This window comes from Salmo salar, chromosome ssa21 (assembly GCF_905237065.1).
Source record: "Salmo salar chromosome ssa21, Ssal_v3.1, whole genome shotgun sequence".
NCBI lineage: Eukaryota > Metazoa > Chordata > Actinopteri > Salmoniformes > Salmonidae > Salmo > Salmo salar.
Window position 1 is genome coordinate 2,723,930 of NC_059462.1, and position 11,076 is coordinate 2,735,005.

The window sequence follows — 11,076 nt, forward strand, 5'->3', positions numbered from 1 at the left end:
TGGATTTGCCCCAAACATAACAATTTGTATTCAGGACAAAAAGATAATTGCTATGCCACATTTTTTGCAGTATTGCTTTAGTGTGTTGTTGCAAACAGGATGCATGTTTTGGAATATTTGTATTCTGTACAGGCTTCCTTCTTTTCACTCTGTCAATTAGGTTAGTATTGTGGAGTAACTACAATGTTGTTGATCCATCCTCAGTTTTCTCGTATCACAGCCATTAAACTCTGTATCTGTTTTAAAGTCACCATTGGCCTAATGGTGAAATCCTTGAGCGCTTTCCTTCCTCTCCAACAACTGAGTTAGGAAGGACGCCTGTATCTTTGTAGCGACTGGATGTTTTGATACACAATCCAAATTGTAATTAATAACTTCACAATGCTCAAAGTGATATTCAATGTCTGCTTTTTTTAAAATCTATTTACCAATTGGTGCTCGTCTTTGTGAGGCATTGGAAAAACCACTTGGTCTTTGTGGTGTAATCTGTGTTTGAAATTCACTGCTCGACTGAGGGACCTTACAGATAATTGTATTTATTGGGTACAGAGATGAGGTAGTCATTCAAAAATCATGTTAAACACAATTATTCCACACAGAGTGAGTCCATGCAACTTATTGTGTGACTTGTTAAGCACATTTTTACTCCTGAACTTATTTAGGCTTGCCATAACAAAGATGTTGAACACTTATTGACTGAAGACATTTCTTCTTTTTCTTTTTAATTAATAATAAAAAAAATTAATTCATAGATGATTCCATATTGAAATTATGGGGTATTTGTAGTCCAGTAATAAAAAATATAAATGTAATCCATTTTAAATTCAGGCTTTAACACAACAAAATGTGGAAAAGGTTGAGAGGTGTAAATACTTTCTGAAGGCACCATAGTAATGTTGGTACATTGTAAGTTCTCTTGGCAACGAGGTGTGCCCTTGACAGGATGTGGTTTCAGCCACGTGTGTGTTCATGGCCCCCTCAATCTGTTTCATATCTTGACAATCACTGACATTTTCTTATTTTTTCTGTTTTTTTGCCTTCGCAGTAAAGCTCTGGTTTTGTGGTTTGGTATGTTTTCTCTTTCACGAAATTACTCACACCCCTTTACTTTTTCCACATTTTGTTGTGTTACAGCCTGAATTTCAAATGGATTCATACAGATAATTGTAAGGTCCCTCAGTCGAGTAGTGAATTTCAAACACAGATTTAACCATAAAGACCAGGGAGGTTTTCAAATGCCTCGTAAAGAAGGGCACCTGTTGGTAGATGGGTAAAAAAAAAATAAGCAGACTTTGAATATCCCTTTGAACATGGTGAAGTTATTAATTACACTTTAGATGTTGTATCAATACACCTAGTCACTAGAAAGATACAGGCATCCTTCTAACTACGATAGGAGAAAACTGAGGGTGGATCAACAACATTGTAGTTACTCCACAATACTAACCTAATTGACAGAGTGAAAGGAAGCCTGAACAGAATACAAATGTTCCAAAACATGCATCCTGTTTGCAACAACACACTAAAGCACTACTGCAAAAAATGTGGCAATGCCATTATATTTTTGTCCTGAATACAAGGTGTTATGTTTGGGGCAAATCCAATACAACACATTACTGAGTACCACTCTCCATATTGTCAAGCATAGCTGTGGCTGCATCATGTTATGGGTATGCTTGAAAACCTGGTTCAGTCTGCTTTCCACCAGACACTGGGAGATGAATTCACCTTTCAGCAGGACAATAACCTAAAACATAAGGCCAAATCTACACTGGAGTTACTTACCAAGAAGACAATGAATGTTCCTGAGTGGCTGGGTTTCAGTTTTGAGTGAAATCTGCTTGAACATCTATGGCAATACCTAAAAATGGTTTTCTAGCAATGATCAACAACCAATTTGACAAAGCTTGAAGTATTTTAAAAAGAATAATTGACAAATGTTGCACATTCCAGGTGTGGAAATCTCTTAGAGACTTACCCAGAAAAAAATGTATTTCATCAATTGTGAATTCAGGCTGTAACACAACAAAATGTGGTATAAGTCACACACACAAGTGTAACGCCCTGGCCATAGAGAGGGGTTTTTGTTCTTTATTTTGGTTAGGCCAGGGTGTTACATTGGGTGTGCGTTCTATGTGCATTTTTCTATGTTGGTTTGTTTCATTGATTTTGGCCGTGTGGCTTCCAATCAGGCACAGCTGTAGAGTGTTGTTGCAGATTGGGAGTCACACATAAGGAGCATGTTTTTCCTTTGGGTTTTGTGGGTAATTGTTTCTGTTAAGTGTTTTGCACCTGACAGGACTGTTTGGCTGTCCGTTTTCTCATTTTGTTTTGTGTAGTGTTCTTTATTAAATTAAAATCATGATGAACACTAACTCCGCTGCGTATTGGTCCACTTTCTCAGACGATGACTTCCCTGTTTCATCTGATGACGAAGACAGCCGTTACAACAAGAAGGTATGCATACATACACATTGGTCATTCTTGAATTGCAGTGGCATTTGCATTCCTCGCCTTCGCAACCATGAAAAGCACTAATATGAGAAATCGTTACACATCATACATGTTTATATTGAACTGTTATCAATGATAAAACATAATGCACTGCAACACTATACTGCAACACTTTATTTTTATAAAAAATTAAGTACTTTGAGCAAATTGAGTTAGGGCATGCAAACTCAATTAGAGCAAGCAAATTAAGTAGAGTTGTAGTCATATGTTTTGGGGATTTAGAGATATACGTTTCTATCTATAGTGTGGACACTCCTTCAAATTACTGGATTCGGCCATTTCAGCCACACCCGTTGCTGACAGGTGTTTAAAATCGAGCACACAGCCATGCAATCTCCATAGACAAACATTGGCAGTAGAATGGCCTTACTGAAGAGTAAAGTGACTTTCAACTTGGCACCATCATAGGATGCAACCTTTCCAACATGACAGTTTGTCAAATTTCTGACCTGCTAGAACTGCAAGTGCTGTTTGTGAAGTAGAAACGTCTAAGGGCAACAATGGCTCAGCCGCGACGTGGTAGGCCACACAAACTCAAAGAATAGGACTGCCAAGTGCTGAAGTGTGTTTGTCCTTGGTTGCAACACTCGCTACCGAATTCCAAACTGCCTCAGCATAAAAACTGTTTGTCGGGAGCAAATGCGTTTCCATGGGCGAGCAAGCCTAAGATCACCATGTGCAATGCCATACATTGCCACCATTGGACTCTGGAGCAGTGGAAATGCATTCTCAACAGATTGGGGAAGGCCCTTTCGTGCTTAGCATGACAATGCCCCCGTCCACAAAGCATGGTCCATCCATAAATGGCTTGTTGAGATCAATGTGGAAGAGCTTGACTGGCTTGCACAGAGCCTTGACCCATCGAAATGAATTGGAACACCGACTGCGAGCCAGGCCTAATCGCCCAACATCGGTACCCAACCTCACTAATGTTCTTGTGGCGGAATGGTCAGCTAGTGTGTATCTAAATGTGAGGATATGTGTAGACTTTCACGAGGATTCCATTAATTACATTTTTTTTATTTTACCTTTATTTAACTAGGCAAGTCAGTTAAGAACAATTTCTTATTTACAATCACGGCCTACCCCAGACAACGCTGGGCCAATTTTATGCAGCCTTATGGGACTCCCAATCACAGCCGGATGTGATGCAGCCTGGATTTGAACCAGGGACTGTAGTGACCTCTTGCACTGAGATGCAGTGCCTTAGACTGCTGCGCCACTCTGGAGCCATTGACTAGGTGGTGTTTCTAAATAAGTGTCATTGGTGTTAATCAATTTAAATTAAGGGAAATTAAATTGTGAGCAAAATGATTAATCATATCACTAGTAAACTATTTTTAAAGGGTTCAAGATCTTACATTTGAGCATCTGTGGCCTCCATTTTAGAAAAAAATGTATTGCCAAAAATGTGTTATTGGTGTTACCATCATTGGTATTACTACTCCGACTGGTGCTACAATGACAGCATAGTGGTAAAAATTATTTAAGCTGCCATATTAGCTGATTCAGAATGAGAAGATTTGCCAAATTAATTTAAAATGTCAATCTGCAATTGGTGTATATACATTTTTTGACATTTAAATTAATTATATTTACCCATTTATTGTTGAAGAATATAACTTATAAATGCTGCATGAGCTTAGTTCAACTGTTGTACACCATCAGAACCCAAAATATCTTGAGGATATTCTGCCTTAGTGGATACCATCTGGCCTCACCAAAGAGTCTAGAGATGACACAGTTCCATTTGCCCTACTTCAGTCTTCACCACCTGATGATTTGGTCTGCGAGTGACAACCAGAGAAGCCACTTGTAAGGCCCCCTTCACACTTCAAATATGAACATTTCTTTTGAAGGGAAAAATTATAGGACTGTTTTGCTCTTCAAATATCACTGAATGTCAGTGTATCAATGGGATGCCCATTCTCTGTACTTTCTACTATATGACCATTGAATCACATCTAAGGTGGCAGTGCTAAATCATTGATGTCCAAATAGCAGAGAATCAGATCTGTCTTCACCAAGTCGAGTAGCTTAATGTGATAGACAGAATAGCAAGACAAAGTGGCCTGTTTGGTCTAATGTGTAGTGCTAGTGCAGTGGGGTTGTGTCCAGTCCACTGCCTGTTTGCCATACTCTCCTCCTGTCTTTCCTGTCCTCATCTATCCTATCAATAAAAGCACATCAAATACAAAAGGTAAATATCAAGAGCGACTATGTAAGACCAATGATATAGCGATATCTACTGCACAGGGGATGATTTGTGATGATTCAATTATGAACGTTTATCATAAGTGTGACACTGGTGTTTTCCATTATCAGGATCTCTTGTAAACATGCTGAGGTATCTCAGTATAGCGGCTGGGACATGAGGACCCAGCAGCCTGCACACCATCAGCAGTTTTACTCGAGCTAGACAATGGCGAGAGCCATTTCCGGGCAGGCATGTTAGTTGAAACAGCTCTGTTAACCTTTGAAGAAGGGTTGGCGTATGTTATTGTGGTCAATGTTAGCACTAGTGTTGTGTATCTCCAGCCTCTTACATCTAGATGTTCCGCTAGCGGAACACCGCTCCAATATCCAATGATAGGGCGTGGCGCGAATTACAAATTCCCCAAATCCAAAAACTTCAATTTTTCAAACATATGACTATTTTACACCATTTTAAAGACAAGACTCTCCTTTATCTAACCACATTGTCCGATTTCAACGAAAGCAAAACATTAGATTGTCAGGAGAGTACCCAGACAGAAATAATCACACACCCATTTTTCAAGCTAGCATATAATGTCACAAAAACCAAAACCACAGCTAAATGCAGCATTAACCTTTGCTCTTCATCAGATGACACTCCTAGGACATTATGTTATACAATACATGCATGTTTTGTTCAATCAAGTTCATATTTATATCAAAAACCAGCTTTTTAGATTAGCATGTGACGTTCAGAACTAGCATACCCACCGAACACATCCGGTGAATTTACTAAATTACTCACGATAAACGTTCACAAAAAACATAAAATTATTGTTAAGAATTATAGATGCAGAACTCCTTTATGCAATCGCTGTGTCTCACAGTACTGTAACCAGCCACTACCCAAACGCGCTACTTTTTTTCAACCAGAGCCTGCAAAGCCACGATTCATCTTTCTGCCGCCTTCTGAGAGCCCATTGGAGCCGTAGGAAGTGTCACGTAACAGCAGAGATCCTTTGTTTTGGATAGAGATTACAAAGAAGGCCAAGAAATGGTCAGACAGGGTACTTCCTGTACAGAATCTTCTCAGGTTTTGACCTGCCATTTGAGTTCTGTTATACTCACAGACACCATTCAAACAGTTTTAGAAATTTTGGAGTGTTTTCTATCCAAAGCCAATAATTATATGCATATTCTAGTTACTGGGCAGGAGTAGTAACCAGATTAAATCGGGTACTTTTTTTTATCCAGCCGTGTCAATACTGCCCCCTAGCCCTAACAGGTTAAATCGGGTACGTTTTTTTATCCGGCTGTGAAAATACTGCCCCCTATCCATAACAAGTTAACAAAGACACAACCACCCAGACTTTAATGCAGGGAAACTTAAATCAGTTCTACCAAATCTCTATCAACATGTTAAATGTGCAACCAGAGGGAAAAAAATTCTAGTTCACCTGTACTCCACACAGAGACGCGTACAAAGCTCTCCCTCGCCCTCCATTTGGTAAATCCGACCACAACTCTATCCTCCTGATTCCTGCTTACAAGCAAAAATTAAAGCAGGAAGCACCAGTGACTCGGTCTATAAAAGTGGTCAGATGAGGCAGATGCTAAACTACAGGACTGTTTTGCTATCACAGATTGGAACATGTTCCGGGATTCTTCCGATGGCATTGACGAGTACACCACATCAGTCATTGGCTTCATCAATAAGTGCATCCATGACGTCGTCCCCACAGTGACCGTACGTACATGCGCCAACGAGAAGCCATGGATTACAGGCAACATTCGCACTGAGCTAAAGGCTAGAGCTGCCACTTTCAAGGAGCGGGAGTCTAACCCGGAAGCTTATAAGAAATCCCGCTATGCCCTCCGACGAACCATCAAACAGGCAAAGCATCAATACAGGACTAAGATCGAATCGTACTACGCCGGCTCTGACGCTCGTCGGATGTGGCAGGGCTTGCAAACCATTACAGACTACAGTACAAAGGGAAGCACAGCCGAGAGTTTCCTAGCAACATGAGCCTAGCAGAGAAGCTAAACTACTTCTATGCTCGCTTTGAGGCAAATAACACTGAAACATGCATGACAGCCCCAGCTGTTCCGTAAGACTGTGATCACGCTCTCCGCAGTCAATGTAAGACCTTTAAACAGGTCAACATTCACAAGGGCCAGACGGATTACCAGGATGTGTACTGCGAGCATGCGCTGACCAACTGGCATTTGTCTTCACTGACATTTTCAACCTCTCCCTGTCCGAGGCTGTAATACCAACATGTTTTAAGCAGACCACCATAGTGCCTGTGCCCAGGAACACTAAGGTAACCTGCCTAAATGACTACCGACCCGTAGCACTCACCTCTGTAGCAATGAAGTGCTTTGAAAGGCTGGTCATGGCTCACATCAACACCATCATCCCAGAAACCCTAGACCCACTCCAATTTGCATACCACCCCAACAGATCCACAGATGATGCAATCCATATTGCACTCCACACTGCTCTTTCCCACCTGGACAAAAGGAACACCGATGTGAGAATGCTATTCATTGACTACAGCTCAGTGTTCAACACCATAGTGCCCTCATATCTCATCAATAAGCTAAGGACACTGGGACTAAACACCTCTCTCTGCAACTGGATCCTAGACTTCCTGACAGGCTGCCCCCAGGTGGTAAGGGTAGGTAACAACGCATCCAACACTCTGATCCTCAACACAGGGACCCCTCAGGGGTGCGTGCTCAGTCCCACCTGTACTCCCCATTCACTCATGACTGCACAGTCAGGCACGACTCCAACACCATCATTAAATTTGCTGATGACACAACAATGGTATGCCTGATCACCGTCAACGACGAGACAGCCTATAGGGAGGAGGTCAGAACTGGACTCAACGTGATCAAGACAAAGATGATTGTCGACAAAATGAAAAAGAGGACCGAGCATGCCCCCATTCTCATCGACGGGGCTGCAGTTGAGCAGCTTGAGAGCTTCAAGTTCCTTGGTGTCCACATCACCAACAAACTAACATGGTCCAAGCACACCAAGGCAGTTGTGAAGAGGACACGACAAAACCTATTCCCCCTCAGGAGACTGAAAAGTTTTGGCATGGATCATCAGATCCTCAAAAGGTGCTACAGCTGCACCATTGAGAGCATACGGCCTGGTATGGCAACTGCTCGGCCTCCGACCGCAAGGCACTACAGAGGTAGTACGAACGGCCCAGTACATCACTGGGGCCAAGCTTCCTGCCATCCAGGACCTCTATGCCAGGCGGTGTCGGAGGAAGACCCTAAAAATGGTCAGACTCCAGCCACCCTAGTCATGGACTGTTCTCTCTACTACCGCACAGTAAGCGGTACCAGATAGCCAAGTCTAGGTTCAAGAGGCTTCTAAACAGCTTCCACCCCCAAGCCATAACACTCCTGATTATCTAATCAAATAGCTACCCAGACTATTTGCATTGCCACCCCCCCTCCCCTCTTTACACCACTTCTACTCTCTGTTTTCATCTATACACAGTCGCTTTAATAACTCTACCTACATGTATATACTACCTCAACTAACCGGTGCCCCTGCACATAGACTCTGATTTGGTACCCCCCTGTATATAGTCTCGCTATTGTTATTTTACTGCTGCTCTTTAATTACTTGTTACTTTCATCTCTTATTGTTATCCATATTTTTTTTGAAACTGCGTTGTTGGTTAGGGGCTCGTAAGCATTTCACTGTAAGGTGCCGAATACAACAGGTATTCCTTACATGTGACTAATAACATTTTATTTTATTTGGATTTGATCCTTAACTAGCTTTGAAAAAGTGAATCCTTTCTTCTCCAATTTTTTTTTTTTTTAATCATCCTTGTAACGTCAACAGTAGGCTACAGTAACCTATGCTTTGGAGGTGAGGGGCAGACATGCACACACACTTGAAAGATTTCCAGCTGGCAGGCAGACACTGGAGTGAGGGCTTTGCACATGTAACCGATGTGAAATGGCTAGTTAGTTAGCGGTGGTGTGCGCTAATAGCGTTTCAATCGGTGACGTCACTCTGCGACCTTAAGTAGTTGTTCCCCTTGCACTGCAAGGGCCGTGGCTTTTGTGGCGCGATGGGTAACGATGCTTCGTGGGGTGTCAGCTGTTAATGTGCGCACAGGGTCGCTGGTTCGAGCCCAGGTTGGGGCGAGGAGAGGGACGGAAGCTATACTGTTACACACAGGCACTTTTTTTTTTTTTTTTGTGGGACTGGGAAAATTGGCATGGAACATAAAATGTTATTAACCGGTTCCCATGCTTTTAAAATATAGTTTCTGTTCAGGAACAGTATATTACTTTCGTTCCCGGTTCTGATTCTTGACTTGTAATACCTTAGCCTAATATGATCCACTATTGCTAGCGATCGTCAGGAACAACCACAGAGGAATGGTAAACTAATGATGTAATAGAATGAAGCGAAATGTCATTAAACTAACACTAAAGTGACCGTTATACACTGAGTATACAAAACATTAAGAACACCTGCTCTTTACATGACAAAGAATGACCAGGTGATTCCCGGTGAAAGATATGATCCCTTATTGATGTCACTTGTTAAATCCACTTCAAATCAGTGTAGATGAAGGGGAGGAGACAGGTTAAATAATTATTTTAAACCTTGAGGCAACCGAGACATGGATTGTGTATGTGCCATTCAGAGGGTGAATGGGCAAGACAAACGATTTAAGTGCTCTTGAACGGGGTATGGTAATAGATGCCAGGTGCACCGGTTTGTGTCAAGAACTGCAACACTGCTGGGTTTTTCAGGCTTAACAATTTCCAATGTGTATCAAGAATGGTCCACCTCCCAAAGGACATCCAGCCAACTTTAGACAACTGTGGGAAGTATTGGAGTCAAAATAGACCAGCATCCCTGCGGAACGCTTTCGACACCTTGTAGAGTATACAGTATGCCCCGACGAATTGAGGCTGTTCGCAGGGAAGTGAAGAAAGTGTTCCTAATGTTTGGTATACTTTCATTTTCATTTTAGTCATTTAGCAGACGCTCTTATCCAGAGCGACTTACAGTAGTGAATGCATACATTTCATACATTTTTTTTTTTTTTCCTGTGCTGGCCCCCCGTGGGAATCGAACCCACAACCCTGGTGTTGCAAACACCATGCTCTACCAACTGAGCTACAGGGAAGGCTGTAACTCAGTATATGTGGGTATAACTGACTGTGGCTACCAATAGTGGCTAATATTTAACATGATACAAAGTGTAAAAAATACAGTGAAAAGTCAGGGAATATAATAAACATTCTAGAAATATTCTCTGTAAATCAGGCGCTATTCTTTCTGTCATTTTCGCATACTGAAGCCTAAAGCTTGGGTCTCAATTTCATCCCTGCAAGTTAGGTCAGAAGTTTTTAATTTTACTAGGCAAATCAGTTAACACATTCTTATTGACAATGAGGGCCAACCGGGGAACAGTGGATTAATTACCTTGTTGAGGGGCAGAACGACTGAATTTTACTTTGTCAGCTGGGGGATTCGATTCAACAACCTTCCGGTTACTGGACCAACGCTCTAACCACTAGGCTGCGTAAACTTCACTGTGGGAAGTTGATATGTTGATATGCTTCAGTTTTCTGCCATATAACTGGTTTTATATTTGTCTCCCGTGATCATAAGGTACAACTTGTATGTAGCTTATGGAGAACGTGTTCAGAATAGAGATCAATGAAATATAGTCAGCAAAATATATTCATATTTAGCTCAGTTTCAGAACCCATGCCTAGATTTAAAAACACCAATTTCTCACAATATGTAGGTTTAGGGAATTTCATGATTTCTAGGCACTCGTGGAAAATGGGCTTTATGCAAGAAAAAAAAGATTAATAGAATTAAACTGAACAAAATATAAATGCAACATGTAAAGTGTTGGTCCCATGTTTCATGAGCTGAAATACAAAATCCCAGAAATGTTCCATATGCACAAAAAGGCTATTTCTTAAAAATGTTTTCACAGACAAATGAGGAGTATTTCTGTCTGGCATAAACCCGCCTGCCCAGTCATGTGAAATCCATAGATTAGTGAATTTATTTCAATTGACTGATTTCCTTATGAACTTTAACTCAGTAAAATCTTTGAAGTTGTTGCATGTTACGTTTTGATTTTATTCAGTGTGTAATAGGGAGAATAGTGTACAATACCCCTCACTGACTATGGAACTCTGATCACACAGTCAAGTACTGCGGTAACGAAACAATATAATGAAATTCAATAAGAAATGTAGTCTATACCAAGGGAGCTAACAGTACATGGGCAGTTAAATGTGTGGTTATTAGGCCTACTGTCGATACTGATAGTGGCTAATATTTAA